The sequence below is a fragment of the Rana temporaria genome, chromosome 4 (genome assembly GCF_905171775.1).
Source record: "Rana temporaria chromosome 4, aRanTem1.1, whole genome shotgun sequence".
Classification (NCBI taxonomy): domain Eukaryota; kingdom Metazoa; phylum Chordata; class Amphibia; order Anura; family Ranidae; genus Rana; species Rana temporaria.
In genome coordinates this window covers 343,549,775-343,573,825 of record NC_053492.1, presented here as the reverse complement: position 1 = coordinate 343,573,825, position 24,051 = coordinate 343,549,775, and the positions used below count along the sequence as shown (strand labels likewise).

Sequence of the window (24,051 nt, the reverse complement as noted above, 5' to 3'; positions counted from 1 at the left end):
GTATCTGCTGCTACTACAACTGGACTGAACTTGTCACAAGAACAGCGGGTACAGCTTCTGGTGCCAGCTGACAGCAGGTGAGTGTCCTGGTGGAGGGAAGGTGGGCAGAGGAAATAGAAGCAAACAAGGCAGCTTATGGTGTCATTGTGTAAGTTCAGTGACAAGCAGCAGCATCAGCCCCCCTCCCCTCCCCCCCCCGCAGTTCACTCCGAGTCCTGTAATTGTGTAAGTTCAGTGACAAGCAGCAGCGGCGGAAACCCCCCCCGCCGCTGTTCACTCCGAGTCCCACCGCCCAGCCCCACTCCGCTCCAGAGCAGCAGTGTGCACTCGCAACAGCTTCAGGTCCCCCCCCCACCTCAATGTGCCGATCAGACGTCTGCTGCTGCTTGTCACTGAACTTACACAATGACAGGACTCGGAGTGAACTGTAGGAGGGGGGGGGGGCGCTGCTGGCGCTGGTGGTGGGGCTGGCTGGCAGTACTAGCGCCGACTCCGCAGAGAGAAGTATTCAGCTGCGGCGGGGCTCGGTGGCGGTGCTGCTGGCGCTGGGCTGGTGGTGGCGGGGCTGGCAGGTAATGGATGCGGGGGTGCTGCTGGTGCTGGCATGGGGGATGGAGCCGGTCTGTTCCTTACCTTCAATTGGCGCCGCTCTTCTATGATGCCCCCACACGCGCTCCAGATACCACCAGAATACCGGAAGTGATGTAATTATACTAAAATCTTCAATTTAAAACCATAAATATTGTTTGTGTGAAACTTTCTTTTTTTAACAAATGAGCATTCTGTTTCTAGTCATATGTACTTTCTTTCTTTCTTTTAAGTTAACTATCTTGATTGCAAATAAAATATATATTAAAGAAATATATAATATCTATGTAAATCACAGTGGAACCCCGGATTACGAGCATAATCCGTTCCAGGAGAATGTTCATAATCCAAAGTACTCGCATATCAAAGCGAGTTTCCCCATTGAAGTCAATGGAAACGAAAATAATTTGTTCCGCATTGACTTCAATAACATGCAATACCAAATGCCTCCAGAGGCGGGGGGGCGCCGGAGAGCCTCGGAAATGGCCAAAAAGGCCAGAGGACACCTTGGCTGACCTCGGTAAACCTCGGAAAGGCTTTGTACCCGAGATTTGTAGAGGTCAGCCGTGCTGTCCTTGGGCCTTTCCATGCATTTACGAACGGTACCGATTGGCGACGTTCGGCTCTGCTCGGCTCCGGCGCCCCACACCTCAGGCCAAATGCGGTACTGCACACCGCTTTGGCCAGAATCATGCTCGTTTTGCGAGACAACACTTGCAAACCAAGTTACGATTTTTAAAAATACAGTGCTCGTATTTCGAAATGCTCGTTAACCGCGTTATTTGCAATCCGAGGGTTCCACTGTATATTTAGAGCGCCCAAAATGTTATTTGTTCCACGTACCTGATGACTTGAAATACATGTATACTAAAAGATATTTACTGTATGTATCCTTATCATCAGGTTACAACATAGTTGTTGTAAAATGATATTGGATGCAGTTATATATATGTAAATATCAAAGTAAACTGGGGATTATGGGGATGTTTTCAGCATAAACAAATGTGGTCAAACTTGATTTTTTTTCCCTATACATACAGTGTAAGCAATACTGTAAAACTGTTATGCTTGTATTTTTTGGGGGGGACAACAAAATAGGACTTTACATACTCTTCGAAGGGGGTTAAGTTGTTTTGTTTATAATTATTAACTTTATTGAGACTTTACGTACAGTGAATGACTCAATAATCCCAGTGACCACAGGAGGGCATTCAGACTGAACCTAAATAAAGCCCCCCTGAGCCAAATTAGTGACGATAAAAAGGTATATAATGCCTCTCTCCTTCTGTCCTCAAATGCTGAGGCACATGCATGGCATCTCAGCATCACATTATGGGACATTACCTGTGATGGCAATGTGCATGAGGGTTGGTGTTTTGGTAGTCTATTTAAGGGAAGACATACCTGGGCTTAGTTGAGTCACTTAGCCTTGTTTGCACATTGAAAGTGTTGCTTTTTTGTCACAATTCTTCTATGAAGACCACTTCTGTCCAGACTTCTAAGGACAGTAGATGGGTGTACATGGGTCCCACTGGTTTCCGACAGTTCTCTGCTGATGGCACTGCTGACATCTTAAGATTCCTTGGCCGACCACTGTGTGTATGGTCCTTAATATTGCCCATTTCTTTGTGCTTCTTCAAAAGAGCTTGAACAGGACAATCTTGACATCTCAACCTGCTTTGAAATCTTTGCCTGAAAGAGACTTTGCTGATCCAGTATTAACTACCTTGTGTCTTGTTCTCGTGCTCAGTCTTGCCATGCTGTATGACCTATGACCCGAAACTGTCTTCTACAACATCCCCTTAGATGCAGAGTTTGGATGTTCCTCGTTCAGTTTTTTTTTTTAAGGCCATATTACCAGATTTTATTTTCAGAGATACAGTATATTAGTATGAATCTTAATGTAACTGTATGGTAGTTTGGTTGGTGGGGTCAGGATAATGAGAAGATGATCACACCATCTCAGTAGACACATAAATGTTAAGTATCGGAAGAAAGCTGAAGTAAGTGCTTCAGGGCTCTCAGACTTGTCTGTACCATTCTCTGTAGCGGGCTGGTTTGTAGTCGGCGCCTTTCTCCCAGGTTGGTTTTCCATACTATGTCCAATTTGCCGATCACTGTGACCCCTTTGATGACACCGGCTTTTTCAGCAAATTCTGGCTTTGGCTTCAAGCAGTACAAGTACTGTCGTGTGTCCAGTGGCTGTAAGTAAGTCTTTGTTCCGAACGTAGACAACCACAGAACTGAGGTCACTCTCCGCATTATAAAATTTGGTCTTCACCTCGAGAGGTTTGAGGACCTGAAATTTGAAGAACTTTCTGAAGTACATCTTCTCGCCTGTCTGCGTGGTGTAACTTACAGCACACACCAATATGTGCGTGCCGATCTCTTTAACTTCATGATGAATAACATCATCTATACAGCTGTCCGGTCTCAGTTCAGCCACCACAGCACTAGATGCAGACAGGTTGAGCCGCTGGGAACTTTTCTGCAGGTCTGCCTTGACCTGTATGTATTTGACTATTTGATTGCTGTCATTGTGAACACTGATGTAGCTAGAGAATGTTTCACATAGGAAGATGTTTCCAAAATTCTGTGGTAATGTTAACATTTCTCCCAGCATTAATATTTCTGCTCCTTTCACTGTAGAAGGGTCATCTTTCATGGGGTTATTAAACAAGTCACCTGGAAGGTCTCGTTCTTCACATGTTACTGGGATATTGGTAAATAAAGTTGGTTTTGTGAGACTCATCACTTTGAGGGCCAGTAGGTGTTCCTGCTTGGGCTGGTTCACTTCCATGGCGCCCGAACTGTCAGCCCACACAGCAACCTCACTGCACGGCTCCTACGGCAAGCAAAAGGGACCAAATTGTGTATCCTCGTTCAGTTGTATGCCTCCTACACAGCTGTTTCTGTTTCAGTTAATCACTGTGTTTCAATCTAAATATGAAATGTATAATTATTAGCACCTGCTTGGTACATTTTGTTAATCATACACCTGACTTTAATCCTACAAAATCACTGACTTTGTGCAAGTGTACAAAATGTCCACTGACTTTGTGCAAGTGTACAAAATGTCCACTGACTTTGTGCAAGTGTACAAAATGTCCAAGTGTAAGAATGAAGGCTGGTTTGAAGCCAACGGGTAGTCACACCAAATATTGATTTGATTTATATTTTTCTTGTGTTTGCTCACTCTGCATTTTGTAAATGGATACAAATATGCTTTAAAAATATATATTTGTATTGTTTTTCTTCACATCTGCCTAAAACTTTTGCACAGTATTGTATATATCATCCATATTACTGTTATTTTTAACTCTGTGTGCCCCTTGTTGCTGAAAATAGTTAGTGTACAGTATACTGTATACACACTGTCAAGAGTTTTGGATCTTTAAAAATGTTCCAGTTTTTATTGGCAAGTGAGCAGTTAGGCCCCATGCACACGAGAAGCAAATGCAAACTCATCTAAACACAAGTTTTCAAACGCAAAAACCGGCATTTAAAACGCCCGTTTTTGCCGCGAATTTTGCGGCGTTTTACCACGTTTTACCGCGTTTTCGCGCGTTTGCGTTTATAAGCATTTGGTTAAGAAACATCATAAGACCCTCCCTAAGCTCAATAAACAGTATTATTTAACCATTTCAGTCATTTTGTGAGATCAGAGCAGCTGAGAGAGCAGCAGTGTATGTGTATTTAGCGTGTCACTTGCCACGTCACCTGCCTCAAGTTGTGTATTGTCCAATTGCCACGTCATCTGCCACATCACCTGGCCACGTCACCTGCCACAAGTTGTGGATTGTCCACTGGCCACGTAACCTGCCACGTCAACTGGCCACATCACCTGCCACAAGTTGTGGATTGTCCACTGGCCATGTCACCTGGCCATGTCACCTGCCACATCCCCTGGCCACGTCACCTACCACAAGTTGTGGATTGTCCACTTGCCACGTCACCTGCCTCAAGTTGTGTATTGTCCACTTGCCACGTCATCTGCCATGTCACCTGGCCACGCCACCTGCCACAAGTTGTGGATTGTCCACTGGCCACGTCACCTGCCACAAGTTGTGGATTGTCCACTTGCCATGTCACCTGGCCACGTCACCTGCCACGTGACCTGGCCACGTCACCTGCCACATCACCTGGCCACGTCACCTGCCTCAAGTTGTGTATTGTCCACTTGCCACATCATCTGCCATGTCACCTGGCCACGCCACCTGCCACAAGTTGTGGATTGTCCACTGGCCATGTCACCTGGCCACGTCACCTGCCACAAGTTGTGGATTGTCCACTTGCCATGTCACCTGGCCACGTCACCTGCCACAAGTTGTGGATTGTCCACTGGCCACGTCACCTGGCCACGTCACCTGCCATGTCACCTGGCCACGTTACCTGCCACAAGTTGTGGATTGTCCACTTGCCATGTCACCTGGCCACATCACCTGCCACGTCACCTGGCCACGTCACCTGCCACAAGTTGTGGATTGTCCACTGGCCACGTCACCTGCCACGTCAACTGGCCACATCACCTGCCACAAGTTGTGGAATGTCCACTGGCCACGTGACCTGGCCATGTCACCTGCCACATCCCCTGGCCACGTCACCTACCACAAGTTGTGGAGTGTCCACTTGCCACATGACCTGCTTCAAGTTGTGTATTGTCCACTTGCCACGTCATCTGCCATGTCACCTGGCCACGCCACCTGCCACAAGTTGTGGATTGTCCACTGGCCATGTCACCTGGCCATGTCACCTGCCACAAGTTGTGGATTGTCCACTGGCCACGTCACTTGCCACATCAACTGGCCACGTCACCTGCCACAAGTTGTGGATTGTCCACTTGCCACATCACCTGACCACGACACCTGCCACAAGTTGTGGATTGTCCACTGGCCACGTGACCTGCCATGTCACCTGGCCACGTCACCTGCCACAAGTTGTGGATTGTCCACTTGCCACATCACCTGGCCACATCACCTGGCCACATCACCAGCCACAAGTTGTGGATTGTCCACTGGCCACGTCACCTGCCACGTCAACTGGCCACGTCAGCTGGCCACGTCACCTGCCACAAGTTGTGAATTGTCCACTTGCCACGTCACCAGGCCATATCACCTGGCCACATCACCTGCCATGTCACCTGGCCATGTCACCTGCCACAAGTTGTGGATTGTCCACTTGCCACATGACCTGGCCACGTCACCTGCCATGTCACCTGGCCATGTTACCTGCCACAAGTTGTGGATTGTCCACTGGCCACGTCACCTGGCCACGTCACCTGCCACATCACCTGGCCACGTCACCTACCACAAGTTGTGGATTGTCCACTTGCCACGTCACCTGGCCATGTCACCTGCCACAAGTTGTGGATTTTCCACTGGCCACGTGACCTGGCCACGTCACCTGCCACAAGTTGTGGATTGTCCACAATGCAATGCAAGCAATTACATTTTTTATGTTTTTTTATGGTGTTTCATCATTTGCCATAATTTTTGAGATTTCTAATGTAAAAAAATAGGTCACCTTTAAAAACGCCTATAAACGAAATCGCGGCAAAACGCCGGTACCGCGTTTTGCCGCGATTAGCGGCATTTTGCCGCGATTTGCGTCTGAAACGCAAATACTGAACGCTTCTGAACCCAAAATTTTGCGTCTGAAAAAACGGACATAAACCCAACTGCTTTAAAATGCCAAAAAACGTGATTGTGTGCATGGACACATAGGATAACATTAAATGTGTTCAGGGGCAGTTGAAAAAAATGCCCAAATGCCTCTGAACTCGAGTTTAGCAGCGTCTCGTGTGCATGGGGCCTTAAAGTCCAGTGAAATATTCTTATTACGTTGTTGTTTTTTTTCTTATTGAGCAAACACATTTTTTTTAATTGCTCATAAAACACCCATTATTATATACAGTATACTGCAGTCACTGCCACCACAAAATAATAAACAAAATTCAAAAATGTGATATGCACAACTGAGAACACCAGTGCAGCATTGACCAATGCAACTAGCTTGACTCATAATTGTATAGTTAGTCAGATTAAAAAAAGTCCATCTAGTTTAACCACTTACAGACCGCCCGCCGCAGGAATACATTGGCAGTTTGAAGAGGAATACTGTTGTTATGGTAGCAGCTAGCTACCATAACCCCCGGTATCCTCTTCTTCAGCGGGCGGTCCGCTATAAGATAAAACATGCTGTAACGAGACCCTTGCTCGCTCGGTTCCACTCTCCCGACACTCCTCTGCTACTATTGGATCAGATTGCAGATCGCAACGTCTGATGGTTCGGCTATCCGATGCTCTGGGATTTGAACTACAGCTATGTGCCATTCGAATCCATTTGTGTTAGCTCAGAACAAACACCAGGCAGGCTGTATGTAGGTTCAAACAGGAATCTCTTTTATTGGATGCACACAACACAGTTTTATACATAGCAGTTTGAACACCCTGCCCCCAACAACCACTTTCCTATTGGTCAATTGTAAAGTACATTGTAGTTCTCAATTAGGTCCTCTTGGCCATGCAAATGAGGACTTGAAACAGGGTCAGCAGGCATTGGTCCGATAGTTTGAATAGGAGGACTGATATGTGTAATGACACAGAAGCCCCAGGGGGTAATTAAAGTACATAAACAGCCAAACACAGAACAATGCTTTTCTTCCAGACCATGGAGCCGTCTAGAGGGGGGGGGTCGGGCGGTTAGCCTTAACACAGGGCAGAAGACCCCCCACTGTGTAACTGATTCAAAGGAGAAATACTTCAGTATTCCAAGGTTTATGACATTACTCCCCCCTGAGAAATAGTCCAACAGCCACAGTGGGACCCCGAACGGGTCCGTCTGCCGCGATAACCCATCCGCCTTCCTGTTTTGAGGCCCTGGCCCATAATCGGAAGGCAAGAGGCTCGCATTCAGTCCTCTCCAAAAGCCTCTGTCCCGGCTAGGTCTGTCACACATGAAACCTGTAGAATTTTTTAAATGTTGCATATGGAGATTTTTAAGGGTAAAAGTTTGTCGCCATTCCACGAGCAGGCGCAACTTTGAAGCGTGACATGTTGGGTATCAGTTTACTCGTGTAACATTATCTTTCACAATTTACAAAAAAAATTGGGCTAACTTTACTGTTGTCTTACTTTTTAATTCAAAAAGTGATTTATTTCCAAAAAAGTGCTTTTTTAAGACCGCTGTGCCAATACGGTGTCACAAAAATTATCGCAACGATACTCATTTTATTCTCTAGGGTGTTAGAAACAAATATATAATGTTTGGGGGTTCTAGATTATTTTCTAGCAAAAAAAAATGTTAACTTGTAAACACCAAATCTCAGAAAGAGGCTCGATGTTTAAGTGGTTAACCAATAGAATAAATAAATAAAGCATAGAAAAGACGTAGAAAAGTCTTAGGCCGCGTACACACGACCGGTTACAAGCGATAAGAAAGGACCGAGGTTCAGTTTCATCGGTCCAAACCGACCGTGTGTACGGCCCATCGGTCTTTTGTCCTTCGGGCCAAAATTTTAAAACTTGCTTTAAAATCGAACCGATGGACCGCTGACCGATCGAGCCAAACCGATGGTTAGTACACAAAAGCATCGGTTCAAAACCCACGCATGCTCAGAATCAAGTCGACGCATGCTTGGAAGCATTGAACTTCGATTTTTTTGGCACGTTGTGTGTTTTACGTCACTGCGGTTTTTGAACTGATGGTGTGTACACACATCAGACCATCAGGCCACTTCAGTGGTTGGACCGATGAAAACGGTCCGTCGGACCATTCTCATCAGATGAACCGGTCGTGTGTACAGGGCCTTACAGGTTCAGCAGAAATGAAAACCCCAGAACAGTCTTAGAAAAGTCATGTACTATTCTTCCTACTACTAAAAATATTATAAAAATCTGCCTTTGATGTTGTAGGAGAGTCAGGCCCTGTACACACGATCAGTCCATCCGATGAAAATGGACTGAAGTCTGATGTGCCTACACACCATCGGTTCAAAAACCGACCGAGTCCAACGCGGTGACATAAAACACGACGACGTGCTGAAAAAAACGAAGTTCAATGCTTCCAAGCATGCATCGATTTGATTCTGAGCATGCCCGGGTTTGGAACCAATGCTTTTGCGTACTAACCATCAGTTTTGACCTATCGGTTACCAGTCAATTAGTTCAATTTTAAAGCAAGTTCTAAATTTCTGGACTGAAGGATAACGGACTGATGGGGCCAACACATGGACCGATGAAACTGAACTTCAGTCTGTTTTCATCAGTTTGGACTGATCGTGTGTACAGGGCCTTACTCTCACTTCCTGTATAGTAAAACTTTGTCAACAAGACATTAAGTTAGGCAAAATCTCTGACGGAGTCCTGGCTAGCAGTCTAAGCACTGCAGATTTTCTAACTTCCCTATTATATCCAAAGCTTTAAGATTAAAAAATAGAAAGTTTGGCTGGACGTAAAATATCAAGGCATTTTAGTTAATTTGTAATGTAGTGTCTCAACATACTTATCATACATAGCGAGAGCTCCTTGTCACTTATCATTATATACCCTGGAGTGTACCGTTTAGGAGATATTTACATTACATGCAGCCAGTGATATCACTGGGGTATTCGCTCTGAAGGAACAGCCACGACGGGTTCATTCCGAGCACAGAGCCATGCGTGGGAGTGGCGTCATTGTGGCTCCAGCCAATCACAGCGCCGGAGCCTGCGAACCTGGAATAAACTCTGGGGGAAATGTCAGCCGTCTTAGTGGTGTGCGGGAGCTGCTGCAACAGCTTTGTTCTAAGATAAGAATTTCATACTAGCTTTTTTGGTCAGAGTTTACAACCTATTTAATCATGCTCATGCTACATACACCTTACATCATTCTTTATGACTCTTGCACAGAAAGCATTACAACATGGCCCTTATTAATTAAAAAAAAAATTAAGTTTCAGGTACATAGCAAAATGTATCCATCGGAACATTACAGAAACGGTTACATTTTAAATTCCACATTAAGGCCCAATGAGAACAACTCACAACTTTTCTGTAGCAATAGAAAGAAGTTGGTGCAACTCTTGCTTACTTACCCTCAATCTGTATAAAACCAATGTTGAAACAAACACACTCTGAAATATTATTTGAACATTAATACACTACAGGAAATAGTGTACTGCTCCTAAAATAACAGGAAAAGGGCAATTAACAAAGGAAGACAGACAGACAATAATAAACCTTGAACGTGTTAGGTAGTTCCTTTAGAAACATTACCAAGAAAGCAAAGGTGACAGTAATTACAGTTTCCATGACCCCATGTTCAAATAGGTGATTTTGTTTCTTCTGCACTCACTGTGTTTTTTTTTTTTTATGATTGGTGGAAACTGGTATCAAAACAATTACAAATGAGTACTAAAAAAAATCTGGAAATACTAATTGCTATCTCAGGATGTAATAACCATGCTTTATAATATTTAGCTTGACACTATTAAAATATTTCTGCATTCCTATAAGGCACATTCAGTTTAGTGTAATGGCTCCTGTCATAGACATTCATTATATATAGAACAAAAAAATTCACAGTTGACATTTCTCAAAATAGGTATCTACGACAATATCCACAACATTTGTTTTTAAGCTTCAACTCCATTTTTCCATTTTGCTCGATAGGCTCACTTTAACAAATCCAAAATGAATGCCAATGATCGCAGACGGAAACCTCCAAAGGAACTTTATTTTTGGCACCAATATATAAATTTAAACCCTTTCTGCTTTTACATTAGCTGCTATAACTGTCTGTTACTGGAGCGTGTTATGGCAGTTAATAACAGTGTTTAGCACTTTTGCTTTCAAGTTGCTTATTTTAGAGAAAGTAGCACATTTTTAGTATAGATTTGTTTTAATGACATTCCTGTTACTTTTTATTCTTTAACTGACCACAAGTGTCTGTACAGAGCTGTAAATAACTGTGTTAGATGTTACAATGGGGGTAGTACATTGCTAGAGATCTCATAAGGAATAAAAATAAATACATTTTATAATGGGAGCCATTGTAAATACTTGTGCATTGACATTTCTTTTCTTTATTAATTCAAAAGGGACCGAGTTTCTGTAACAGTTAGGTACAAAGGCTGGATTATTTTAAGATACTGGTGGGCCCAGAGAAAACATCTCATGAGCATAGTTTGATCTACTGGCTGCTACAGTTTTGGCTGCTACTGTTAGAAATGATTACATTCTGAACGTTGTCGCAAATTGCATTGAAGTGCATGGGGGTACAAATGATGTTAGTCAATTCTTGCTATTTGTAGGGTAACAAAAAAAAATGTTATTGTCAAAAAGGCATACAAAGCCAGTACAATGGTGGAACTGTGCAGATCCCAAAATAAACATAAATATATATATATATATATATATAGTACAGAGTGGAGAGGATGAAATAAAAAATACGCAAATCCATTGAATTATAGACTGGAGGGGTGCCTTACAGTTGTACGTGGTCTTATGGAACAGCTCAGTGTTCAAAGATAACCATATCAACAGCATACTTTGGCAATGCATATTTGATTGTGAAATAGATACTTTCTCTTTTAAAATTTGTTTGGCTTACAAACAGTGGCACCACCTCACTATACTATACACTATAGTTGTAATTATATCAACGCTTTTCAGTTAGTTTTGGAAGCAACACATGTGTTTTCATCTACAGTAGGGGTTCATCTACAGTAGGGGTACTATGTCTGCGTTGACCGGAAGATAGGAATTGGCCAGCGGTTTGCTAAGTCTGTCACTGTGCTTACTGATGCATAGTTGACCTGCCACTTGCAAATTTTTACACATCTATATCATCTAACAGGTGACACGCATAAATTCTTGCAGGAAAAGACCTGCCTATGCTATGTGTCTCCTAATTAATATTTCAATAGACTGCCATACCAGTGAAAAATGTAGGAAAAGAATTACCAACCTTTTTTGGAAAAGACACCCCACTGGTGCCGAAGCACTATGCAGTTAAGTACATACAAAATCACACTGTGACTGTCGATGCATAGGGGTGCCATTGATTCTGCTAAAGTGCAGTGTTTTTTGCTGCAAGTTGAGAACATGCATGATTTTGCACATTCCCCATTTTCAGTGATATGAACCTAGACTTACTCCTGTTCTTGCTAAGAAAAACTGTTCTGTTGAAGACCATTTTTTACATATCTGTATCTGATTATTTGATAGTTGATCATCATTATTGAACCAAACATTTTTTATACCCTTCGACAGCCTAGACTGCCTGCCGGAAGTACATACATTTCAACCTGTCTACGAGGGTATAAGGAAGGAAAAAGAAGGTGGAAGTGTTTACACCTTTTAGTATATAAGCAAGCAAAGAACAAGCTGGAAGAACTTGCATTGCAATAAGGTATAAGAGTGAGGCCGACGATTTTGAAGCTTACAGTCTATTCGAAGGTGTACATGAAACATAGTTTATAGTGTGGGAGAAGATGCTACAGTTGCCAACCTGATTTTGGCACTGTCTCAGCTAGTTTATTTTATATGGTAGGTACTGTAAGGGAAGACTATTGAAAAGTATTGGTTGTCCAGGATGGGAGGTATATTTTTTAAGCTTTAGGCAGTTTACTGAATAATTTGAATTTTGTTTTGTGTAAAGGAGAAGTCCAACCTGAGCTTTTTTAGGCTGGACTACTCCTATGTGTCACAAGAGTGCAATTTGTTTTGCACCCCTGTGCCCCGTTTTCAGCAGAGAGCGGTCTGAAGTCCGCTCTACATTTACATCACTGGAATCAGTCAAATCATCGCGTTACCCCGACTTAGGAAGTCTGGATCGGCCAGTTGCCTGGACTGATGGCAGTCTCAACCTATCAGCGAGCCACTAAGACAGCCTCTCCCTGCCACTTACAGCTCAAAGCTCCAATGAGTGTGGAGGAGCAGAGCAGGAGAGCTGCTGATTGACAGTCGGCAGCTCTTTGCTCTGGGAAGTGAGAGAACCGAGCCATCGACGGGGTTCGGTGGCTCGGATCTCAGTGAAGAGGCGGCGGGTGACAGATGCAGCATCGGACACATGCTGCATTCACCTAGGTAAGTACGAATAGCTAACACATTTTCTGCTTTCCACATTGTAATTTTGGTGTATGGCATTTATTTTCAATAAACCTATTTGGTTGACCTGCACCATATGAAGCAATTTTTATATTCTATTCCCTCTTAGGGCCTTTGATGAGAACACCCATCTACATTTATCCACCTTTGGATTGAACCTTAATGCCAGCTTGCCATCGATGTCATGTTATCCAGTCGAATATCTGGGATCTATCGTCTGGTTCTACCTCGCCCTTCCATCCACATGGCATTGGATTACGAGGAGCCATGGGTTTTAAGCCTTATTGACCCACTGCCGTATGGTACGTGTGTCCACCATAGTTGGTAAGAGTATCCAACTTGTTCCACTTTGAGAATCCTTAGAAGTAACCACAGACAACTGTATTGTTTATTTCAAGTATACGGTGTCACCTGCATCTGGAAGAGGACTTCCTTCCTTGCTTCTGTGGACTTCATTGTGTGTGGAATCACACTATTTTTCTTTTTTCTTTTTTGTCCTTTCACTGGACTCACATTTATTTGTGTATTTGTATTTTATCACTGCACACACTGTGATCCAGTGGTTCATACATTCCCACTTTTTGTGTTTTTGGAATCTATGTGCACTTCCAGTACACACATGTATTCAATATTTTTCACGTAGCGCTACACAAATGTTTTCCATATTAAATATGTGAAAGCAGCAGTGGCAAAATGATGTAAAATGCCTAGCTATTATCTTGTAAAACTGAAAATAAATAAAACAGTTTAATGGCAACACCAGGTCTAAATGCAAAGGCACAAGCCACAAGAATGTGTCCCATTTGAAAAAAAAAATAGAGCTTCAGCTTAGCTTTGGATGGCTAAACACTAATGGCACTAGTGACACCACAGTTTGGTTGAAGTGCAAACTGGTTTAAATAAGGAGGCACAAGTCACTGACAGCTGTATTCCTAAAGAAAAATAGACCTACAGTCCTTAGGTAGGTAAATATTGGTCACTGGCACCACAATTTGGTGATAGAGCCAACGGCTTAAATGCAGAAACACAGTACACAGGAAAACTGGCTTTCTAAACAACAAACACAAAAATTGAAATACAGCCTTTATGTATGGGTGGGTAAAAATTGGCTAATGGCACCAATTTTCTTTATACAATGAAACAGAAGTAAAACAAGTTCATTCTAGACAAGCAGAAGTCCTACAGGGGGGCCTGTATGTGTCCTTGTTGAGGCAGCCATGGCTGGTGTTGCTTCATGCCAGGCCCCAACTACTGGAAGTGTACTTGGCAGCAAAGGAATCCATGCCCTTTTTTTTTGCCTTTGGTGTTTTACCCATGAGCATCTGATCTGTGCATCCTGCCTCCTGCTTCTTGTCCTATGCCTGATCCCTCACCCACCTGCCTGTTCCTGCTCCCGTGTACCCTCTCACTGTCCTGGCTTGCTCTCTGCTTATTCTACCTTATCTTCTGTGTATGACCCTGGCTCTAATACTGACTACCCTTCTCAGCCATATGCTCCTGTCTGAAGATAGTTATTTAGTTGTCTTAGGTAGTTGTTTGCACTGTCACTCATTAGATTCACTGGTTTGGTATACTGGATGTGTGATTATGTTGTTGTTTTATTCACTTTATTGTAATACATCACTTTATACCATACTTGTACCTGGTGTTCTCTGTGCAAGTCCACACATTTCTGGTCACACCTGTTTCACAGGATACCAGCACTTGGTATCCCTAACAGAAGTTATGCATATTCCATACCTGTGGGATCCCTGTGGAAGCTTGAACATCACTGGAATCAGTCAAGTCACCACGTTATCCCGACTTAGGAAGTCTGATTCCACCAGCTGCCTGGACTGATGTCAGTCTCAGCCTCTCAGCGAGCTGCTAAGACAGCCTCTCCCTGCCACTTATAGCTTATCACTCCAATGAGCGTGGAGGAGCAGAGCAGGAGAGCTGTTGATTGATAGTCAGCAGCTCTTCGCTCAGGGAGGTGAGAGAACCGAGCCATCAGCGGGGTTCAGTGGCTCGGATCTCAGTAAAGAGGTGGCGGGGGACAGATGCAGCATTGGACCCATGCTGCATCCACGTAGGTAAGTACAAATAGGGGGGGAAAAAGTGAAAGAGATGATGTTGTTAACTGACCGAAGAGATAGTGAGCCCAACTGAAGCAAATCTGGTTATCCTGGGCTCTATATAACTCCCAGCCTGCTCAGGGAGTTTGCTCCACCCTGGAACCAGTCTGACTGGGGAGCATTGGACTGCATGTGGTAAACAAAAGCTCATGTTTGATGAGACACGGCATGTGTGGCAAGGACAGATCTGTTAGCCAAGTCTTCTGCTGCTAAAGGCAAGGCTTTATTTTTCTTGGCCTATAAATAGAATATATATAGCCTTTATAAATAAATTGCATGTGTGTTTCGCTAAGATGTGATGTGTGCTGTGCCTGTATAAAGAGCTGTGGACTCATCCAGGAAGTAACACACCACTACCAGGCTAATCCCTTATGCTACTTAAAGAAGCTGTCAGATAATTAAAGAAATCCTGCAAGTAATGTACCGCCCCAATGGGGCATAGCATTTTTATATATATATATATATATATATATATATATATATATATATATATATATATATATATATATATATATATATATATATATATATATATTGTTTCTCTGAAACATTCTATGGACGTTATGTTTAGTTCACATGCTGCCATCTAGTGAGCTTTTATGGTAATGCACTTGTTTTCTACATTTCATTTCTAAGCTACAGACAGTATCGTCTTTTGACCGCATAAGTACCACAACTTATTCATCTGCTGTAACCCTGATGTTTTGGATTAAAGTACCCCTGCGAATAGAATCGGTACTTGGTGAGTTCAAGCTATCTGATGAGAATTGTCCTCAGTGATTATATCTGCTTATACAGGTCAGGCATAGAGGTCTCACAAGGGATAGATCGCTTCACAACAGTCGGAGTCAGAATAGTCCAAAGATGTATAGAATTCCCACAGCCTGCTGTGTATATGTTCGACTCGAACATCGTATGTTCGATTGTTCGTCGAAATACGAACAAAACGGGTCGTTCGCGCCAAATTCGAGTTACGTTTCACAGACCATAATTCACTGCGGCATCGCTGGCTGATGATTGGCCAAGCATGCACTATGACCCGCATGCTTGGCCAAGCACAGCTTGCAAAAAACGGAGAGCCATAATTGGCCAAAGCCAGGGTGGCTTTGGCCAATTATGGCTCAGGGGGTTTAGTACACGCCCACACTATAAAAGACCGCCTGCAGGTCGGCCTTGTGTAGTGTGTTGCGGTGGTTAAGAGAGGACAGAGAGAGTGTCATTTTTTGCAGGTAGATAGAGCAGGCAGGCTAGTTAATGTTACAGTGTGTAGAGGATATATATACATCCCAGGTGTTGTACATATATTTATACACTGTATAGTTTAGCTAGATCAGCTCTTCCTAATTTACTGGCAGGCAGGTGATTGTGCTAGCTGCAGTATTCTTACGTGGTTTATTGCCTGTGTCCTCTGTAGTTTTCACCTAAAGCTACTTGGTGTGTACTGCCCGTGTTTTCTGTAGTTTGCACCTAAAGCTACTTGGTGTGTACTGGCCGTGTGCTCTGTAGTTTGCACCTAAAGCTACTTGGTGTGTACTGGCCGTGTGCTCTGTAGTTTGCACCTAAAGCTACTTGGTGTGTGTACTGTCTGTGTCTGTGCTATTTTTCGCAATGATTTTCATCCTTATTGCAGGGACCAGACATTACAATAAAGCCGCAAGCAGTTTTAAATTACTTTTTTCTTATAGTAATCTCATTTTGTGCAGGGACAGTTCTAAACACGTGCCACTTCACAGGCATTTTTTTTATTTTTTTTATTTAAGCATCATTAAAATCACTGCTCCTGAAAAAACGACCATTTTTAAAACTTTTTTTCCATTGATACATGTTCCCTGGGGCAAGACCCGGGTTCTCAAAGACGTTTTACGACAATAACCTGCCAGTTATTGCCATAACTGCTGAATTTGAACAAATGTTTCATTACTTCATTGTACGTGAAGACCATAGGAACTTCCTAAGGTTTCTGTGGCACCGTGACAACAACATGGACAATGCGATGATTCTATACTGCATGAAGCTACATGTTTTCAGAAATAGTCCCTCACCCGCTGTTGCAACATATGGTTTACGAAGTACCGGACTTGTTGGAGAAAAGGAGTATGGCGTGGATGCTCGACACTTCGTTGAGAGAGACTTCTATGGGGACAATGGACTTAAATCTTTGCCAACAAATGAATAAGCCATAGACCTACTCCAAAGGACACAAGGTATGCTTTCTGAGGCTAATTTCAGACTACACAAGATTGCCTCAAATAGTGTTGCTATCGATCATGCAACCGGGTTTAAAGACTTAAATCTGGGAATGGACAGAGAAGTCTGGGCCTACGTTGGGACTTATCAAAAGATACCTTTTGGCTTTCAAGTCCACTCTGCAGACAAGCCATCTACCTGCCAGTGGTCTGATAGCCTATACAATCCAATGGGATTTGTAGCTCCTATCACCATACAAGGTAAACCCTTACTTGGACAGTTCTCAGAGACTATTAAAGATTGGGATGCTCCACTACCAATAGACCAGCTTTCAAAGTGGGAGTCCTGGAATCAATCTCTACATGCTTTAGATGGCATCCGTATACCACGCTGCTACACTTCTGCCTCCCTTGCTATAAGTCAAAGGAAAGAGCTTCACATCTTCTTATGGCCTCAGTGGATGCATCTAACAGCTGTCGCCTATCAAGGTAAGATACTCTTCTAATCAAGCCCATATAGGGTTTCTATTTGGCAAAGCTAAGTTAGCACCTAAGCCTGAATACACGATTCCCAGGCTTGAACTTTGTGGGACTGTGCTAACTGTAGGAATAGCAGATTTCATACTGCGTGAGTTAGACATTTAGATAGATGACATCAAATGCTACACAGACAGCAAAGTTGTTCTGGGCTACACAGAAGCATCTGCCATAATCAATTCAAGACCACTTGTTCCAGTGTCCAAAGATCCAGAGATCCCAGCTATCCTTACCCCAGCTACTCTTCTTATCCAGAAGCTTGGGTCCGTTCTTGTTCCACCTGGAAACTTTAAAGCAGGAAATATGTGCTATGACCAATGGAAGCGAGTACAACACCTCACCAACTGCTTCTGGAATCGGAAGATGGAGTATCTTTCTACTCTGCAAGGACCCTAACATACGAGTTGGAGATCTTTTTTCTTAAGGACCAGCAAGCTGAAAGAATCGAATGGCCCATGGGACTTATTGTAAAGAGCGTTCCTAGTGATGGCGGTAAGGTACGCAAGGTGGAGGTGAAAGTTTCAAGACAAGGGACTGTAAAGACTTTCATCAGACTTATCACGGAACTTCTGCTCTTGCCCTTTTTAGAATGAACCTGTTTGTGTGCGCTGCTGGATCCTACCTGTGACTTCAAGAAGAAAGTGTCTTGAACTTTAGTTGACATGACTTAAATTAAGAGTTATTGCTATTGCATTATATGCATGTTTTTTTATGTCTTTTAGGTCTTCAAGACATCAATGCAAATTACACTGTTTGTTATTTGCAGTTGCATAACTACCGTTCTGATGTATATAGTGACATTTACAATGCCAGACCGTGAGTGTGCCACCCCAATGGGGCATTGAATTTATATATATATATATATATATATATATATATATATATATATATATATATTGTTTCTTTGAACCATTTTTCTATGGACGTTATTGGACGTTATGTTTAGTTCACATGCTGCCATCTAGTGAGCTTTTATGGTAATGCACTTGTTTTCCACATTTATTTTCCCTGATTTATGACACACTTCCTTTGTATGTAATGCTCCACCCCCTATCTTCCTGTGATTGTACTTCCTGTGCAATGAAGGCAGCTACAGGCCACATGTAGCAGGGCACATGTATTCTGCATAGTAAGCTACAGACAATATCATCTTTTGACCGCATAAGTACCACAACCTATTCATCTGCTGTAACCCTGATGTTTTGGATTAAAGCACCTCTGCAAATAGAATCGGTACTTGATGAGTTCAAGTTATCTGATGAGGATTGTCCTCAGTGATTATATCTGCTTATACAGGCCAGGCATAGAGGTCTCACAAGGGATAGATCGCTTCACAACAATCGTCAGAGTCAGTTTAATTGTTTTTACTTATTCTATGTTGTTATTTACTGTCAGGTCACCTGTGGCCAGGTGACAAGTGCACCCCGTTGGAGTCAGGGATGCACTACAGGATAGTGAACCCTATAGCCGATTGCTGCTATCAGAGAGGAAGCGTGAACCCAAGATTCCCCAGGGCGCGGAGTCCCAGACCCAGCTTTGTGTTCACCAGAGCCTCTAGTGGTGAGGATGGCCTTCGCCACAGCTGGATCCAGGTCGTGACCCCTGGGATCCCCTAGGTCACGCTCCGCAGGGAGAAAGGGGAAGCACCAAGCAGGACAAGCGATAGTGATGGGTAAGCCGAGGTCAGGGCAACAGGCAGACAAGGATAACCGAGGGACAGGCAAAGGGTCAGGGTCACAGGCAAACAGGAGAAGTCAGGGACGAGCCAAAAACGGTACACAGGAAGGTAATCGTAGCACACTGCAGACAGGAACTTCAGCTAACAACACGGTTGAACGGCACTGCAGACCTGTAGTGCAACAGTTAATATTGACTTCCTGGGATGGCCTGGGTGGGGCCATACAGGAAGAAGAGGTGATAAAAAGGCAACCAGAACAGAGTCAGGCCTCTAATGAACAGATGGAGACAGGTAAGCTGCCAGACTTTATTGCATATCCATGACATTTACCCTTTGTTAAGTCTAATCAGGCCTAATAAATCATCCCTCCCCCTTAGCTACTCTTTTTTTTACCATAAATATGTAAACTTTTTTTTGTTTTCATTGGTGTTGCTCTACCTTTTAACAATGCACTTTGTAAATAGGTTTGTTGTGCTTCGTATAACATTATTTAAGTTTTGTGCATCTTTATAAAGTAATTAAAAGCTAAGCTTTTTTATTTAATAAAATTCATTACGTTTTTTTTTTTGTTTTTTTTTACAGAACTAGGAAAATAGACAGTGAAAAAAGTAAAATTAATTTGTTAAAGTGACAGTATAGATATTACTCACAAACATGGAAGAAATACAAAAAGAACACTAAATGAAAAATAACTACTCTAAATAAACCCACACACAAAACTCTCTAAATAGAGTAGATGTTTGTTTCCGAGCAAATTCTGCCTAAGAAGTTCAATAAACCTAATTAAATGTTAATGCAAAATTGATCCCACAGTGAAATCAGTAATTTTGTCACAAAATCGAATTTGCTGATATCATTCTGATCATCCTTAGTGTGGATAGAATGGGCTGCTTAATCTAATGTAAATCCTTTGGAAAAACACAAAAAGCACAAAAAACTGTAATTTGTTACTCTAACAAACAAAACTTTAAATAGTAGATTCAGCACACACAATAAACTAGTCAGGAATCTGTGACTTACACTTTTGTTTTTAATCCTTTTTGTCATTCACTAATAGATCCTCAATGCAGTCCTGCCTTAATCCTGTTTTCCTGCAAAACAACTTGGGGTATTTTATTTGCAGCTATACGCACTGACAGTTATTAAAATGACCCTCTGTGATTGTGTTGAATGATGACTAAAATAGAGGATATACCATATTTTCAGTGGGTCACTAGAGGAAACTTTCAGCTGCTTACTGCAGTTACTCTGTCTTAATAACTAATGAGAGGAAATCTGCCACATAGAAGTGCACTTTTACTTCTAGGCCTGCTAACTCATAGACAGAAAAGCACAACCATAGCATAGCACTGCAAAGCAGAAAGCAGAGACTGCCTATGTAATGAGCAAAAACAGCTGCTCCTATATAAAATATAGCTTTTCTCTATTTTCAATGTAGGAATTATAGAAACAACATTAAAAAAATTAAATAAAACAGATATTCCTGGGGGCGTGGCCTGGAGCGGCATGGGATAGGATGCTGGTGACCTGAGCTCCGCCGGCCGAATATCCTACTTCGATATCCTGTGACCCTGAACACAGCTACATCCCAGGTACTGCTATCCCCCGGACCGGGCACCCTTCGTGAACATGTCCCCACCTAAGATGAGCACGTCCGCGGCTGCTATACTGGCACAATTTTGCCATAATGACACGGACCCCCCGGAGCAAGATGGCGGTGCGGCACTAGGGGAGGAGGCGTCCCGGGCACGGACACAGCCAAACTCCTCGAGGCTATCGCAGCTTGTCAGGAAGCTGTTACATCCTGCCAGACCACCCTCACGGCCTGCATAGAGGAGGTAAAGATCAATATTTTGCTAGTCAGACAGGACTTCCAGAAGCTCAGGGAGCGGGTCACAGATGCGGAGACACGCCTGGGTATGGTGGAGGATTCCAACCCCCCCTCCAGATATCATCTGAGGCCATGCAGCTTCAAATCAATCAGCTCCTGCAGAAGCAGGATGATATTGAGAATAGATTGCGCAGGTGTAACCTGCAGTTCATAGGCCTGCCAGAGGGGGTGGAGGGGAGGGACCCCCCAACAATTTCTGGAGACATTGCTGGCCGATACATATGGCAGGGAGTCCTTCTCCCCTATGTTCGTCGTGGAACGGGCCCACCGCATGTCGGGCAAACCACCGCCCACTGGAGCACCCCCCCGCACCTTTATAGCAAAGTTCCTGAACTTTAGAGACTGGGATGGATTCGCCTCAGTAGAGTGAAGGGAAATATCCCATTTGGAAACAAAATGGTCGTCGTCTTCCCAGACTTTTCATCGGAGGTGCAGAGAAAGCGTAAAACTTTCACGGAAGTGAAGCACCATCTGCGGGTCAAGAATATGAAGCACGCCATGCTGTTCCCTGCTCGTCTGCGTGTGGAGGGGGATGATAGAGCCCATTTCTTCGAGGACCCAGAGGCGGCCATAGCGTGGCTTGAGCAACGTGAAGCACACAGATAAGTACTCCTACACTTCTGTATTCGCCTATGCCACCGGCTTCCATGTGTTCCTCCTCCTTCGCCCCCCCATTTTATTCCCCCCCCCTCATTTTCCTTTTCAAGTCTTAAAACAACTATTTTGATGGGTTTTTGCAGCCCCTGAGCCCGTGGGATATGATGAGACTGCATTCTGACATTGCTCTTTGATTTTATACCCCCCACACAGTACTATAGAGCAGCCCTCCAAATTTACACTCGCCTGCTCGCAAAATGCGAGTACATTTTGAGGGCAGGCGAGTTTGGGCTGCCTGGGAGCAGGGGGGGCGAGCAAGGAGAGGAGAGTCCCTGCTGCCGCTGCCACTGCTGTTGCAGCCATCGCCACTGCCGTCTGGTCCCCCCCACACTATTGTAGACAACCTTTTCTGGGTAGGAGAGGAGCCGCCGCGTTGTTCAAACTGCGGAGAACATGATAGCTTTCAATTCAATAGCTGCGTTCCCCGCTGTGCACGTCATATACAGCCCCTCCCCCCATGTCCGGGAAACTTTGATAGACAAATCAGCCATCCCATCCATTGGATGGGTGATATGTCTATCAAAGTTTCCCAGACAAGGAGGAGGGGCTGTATGACGCGCACGGCGTTGGCGGGGAACGCATCTATTGAATTGAAAGCTGTCATGTTCCCCGCGGTTTGAACAATGCAGCGGCTCCTCTCCTACCCAGCAAAGGTTGTCTACAATAGTGGTGTGGGGGGATTCTGGCTGCTGCTGCTGCAATAGTGTGGAGGGGGGACGGCGACTCTGGCTGCAGCAATAGTGTGGAGGGGGAGGGGACGACGACTCTGGCTGCTGCTGCTGCAATAGTGTGGAGGGGGGGCGACTGTGGCTGCTGCAATAGTGGTGTGGGGGGACTCTGGCTGCTGCTGCTGCTGCAATAGTGTGGAGGGGGAGGGGGGGACTCTGGCTGCTGCTGCTGCAATAGTGTGGGGGGGACTCTGGCTGCAATAGTGTGTGGGGGGACTCTGGCTGCAATAGTGTGTGGGGGGGACTCTGGCTGCAATAGTGTGGGGGGGGACTCTGGCTGCAATAGTGTGGGGGGGACTCTGGCTGCAAAGTGGGGACATTTTGCTGCCCTGGGGACACATGCTGCATTGGTAGACATGGGCAGGCTGCATTTTTGGGCACAGATAAAGTTGTTGTTAATATTTATTTTTATAGTTAAATGTTTTATGCAGAATTAAAGTGTCATTTCATGAGATTTATGAGGGCGTGCCTAGGGGCGGGATTAGGGGGCGGGGCATGGTAGGGGTTGGGCGGGGCAACTGGTGGCGAGTACGCCTTGAGGCCTGGCTAGTAGCTCAGGACTTGAAATATTGAGCCCTGCTATAGAGGGTTGTTATCTTGCTGGGGCCGGAGCTCATTACCTCCCTTAGATCCTTCTTAAGATCCTGTATAACGAGGGGGGCATTTGTGACTGCATCTTGACATTGCTCCCTGATTCTGTTGCCCCCCTCGTCTGGAGAAACGGAACACTACACTTCTACAGGGATTTCAGGCCCACCTGGGTTTCTGCTGCGGGCTTGGAAGTGGATCCTGTATACTTTTGTTGGGGGGGGAGGGGTTATGCTTTATCTTTTATTATATTTTGTTTTTCTCTATGTTCTTGCTTGCTGCATGGGATATTCTTCTAGGAGACAAGTTTGTTGCACCATGCCGCTTGTCGTATGACCAGATACAGTGCCTTACATGTTATGAATACCTGGTACAGGGTTAAATACTGCTTTTCCTACTCCTTAACCACATATGCATTGCTTTATCTAGCCGGCAGAGTGAATAACCTCGCCCACAAGCCGACAGTGGGCAGTGTCCTGTACTGTGTTACCTAGTTTCGCCCCGTGTGCTGAAATGTGCGACCTGGGTTGGAGCGTTTGGCGCTTTGCTATGCACCTGGCCAATGTGGCCTATATATATGTCATGCTAATCCTTACTATTCCTTTCTCAGGTTGGATGCTATTTTTGCCCTGTTGGCAGTTAGGGACCAATGCCCGCACCAGTTGGGGTCAGTGCAGGGTGGGGTGGGGGTGTTTGGGTTTCTAATGTTTAGAGATAATCTTTATGTTCTTTGCAATCTTATTTTCCTCGGTGCCAAATTGTTGAAATTGTGTTGCTGACGCCCGCCTCGTGTGGGATGGTAGCCCTCCAGGGCGCCCCGTGTCCTGGAGTCTGGTTTCACCATTACTATAACCCATGGCCACGCTAAAGTTCCTCACGTGGAATGTGAGTGGGGTGAGAGACCCCATTAAAAGGGCAGCCGTGTTTGGGCAGCTCAAAAAGCAACGTGCGGATGTGGTGGCCCTGGTGGAAACACACGCCGAGGGTCCAGTACTG

General features: G+C 44.2%; 1 pseudogene; it reads right to left on the bottom strand.

The window, feature by feature from the left end:
- Positions 1–2,458: 2,458 nt before the first annotated feature.
- On the bottom strand, positions 2,459–3,460 carry LOC120935415 (annotated as a pseudogene).
- Between the last annotated feature and the right edge of the window lie 20,591 nt (positions 3,461–24,051).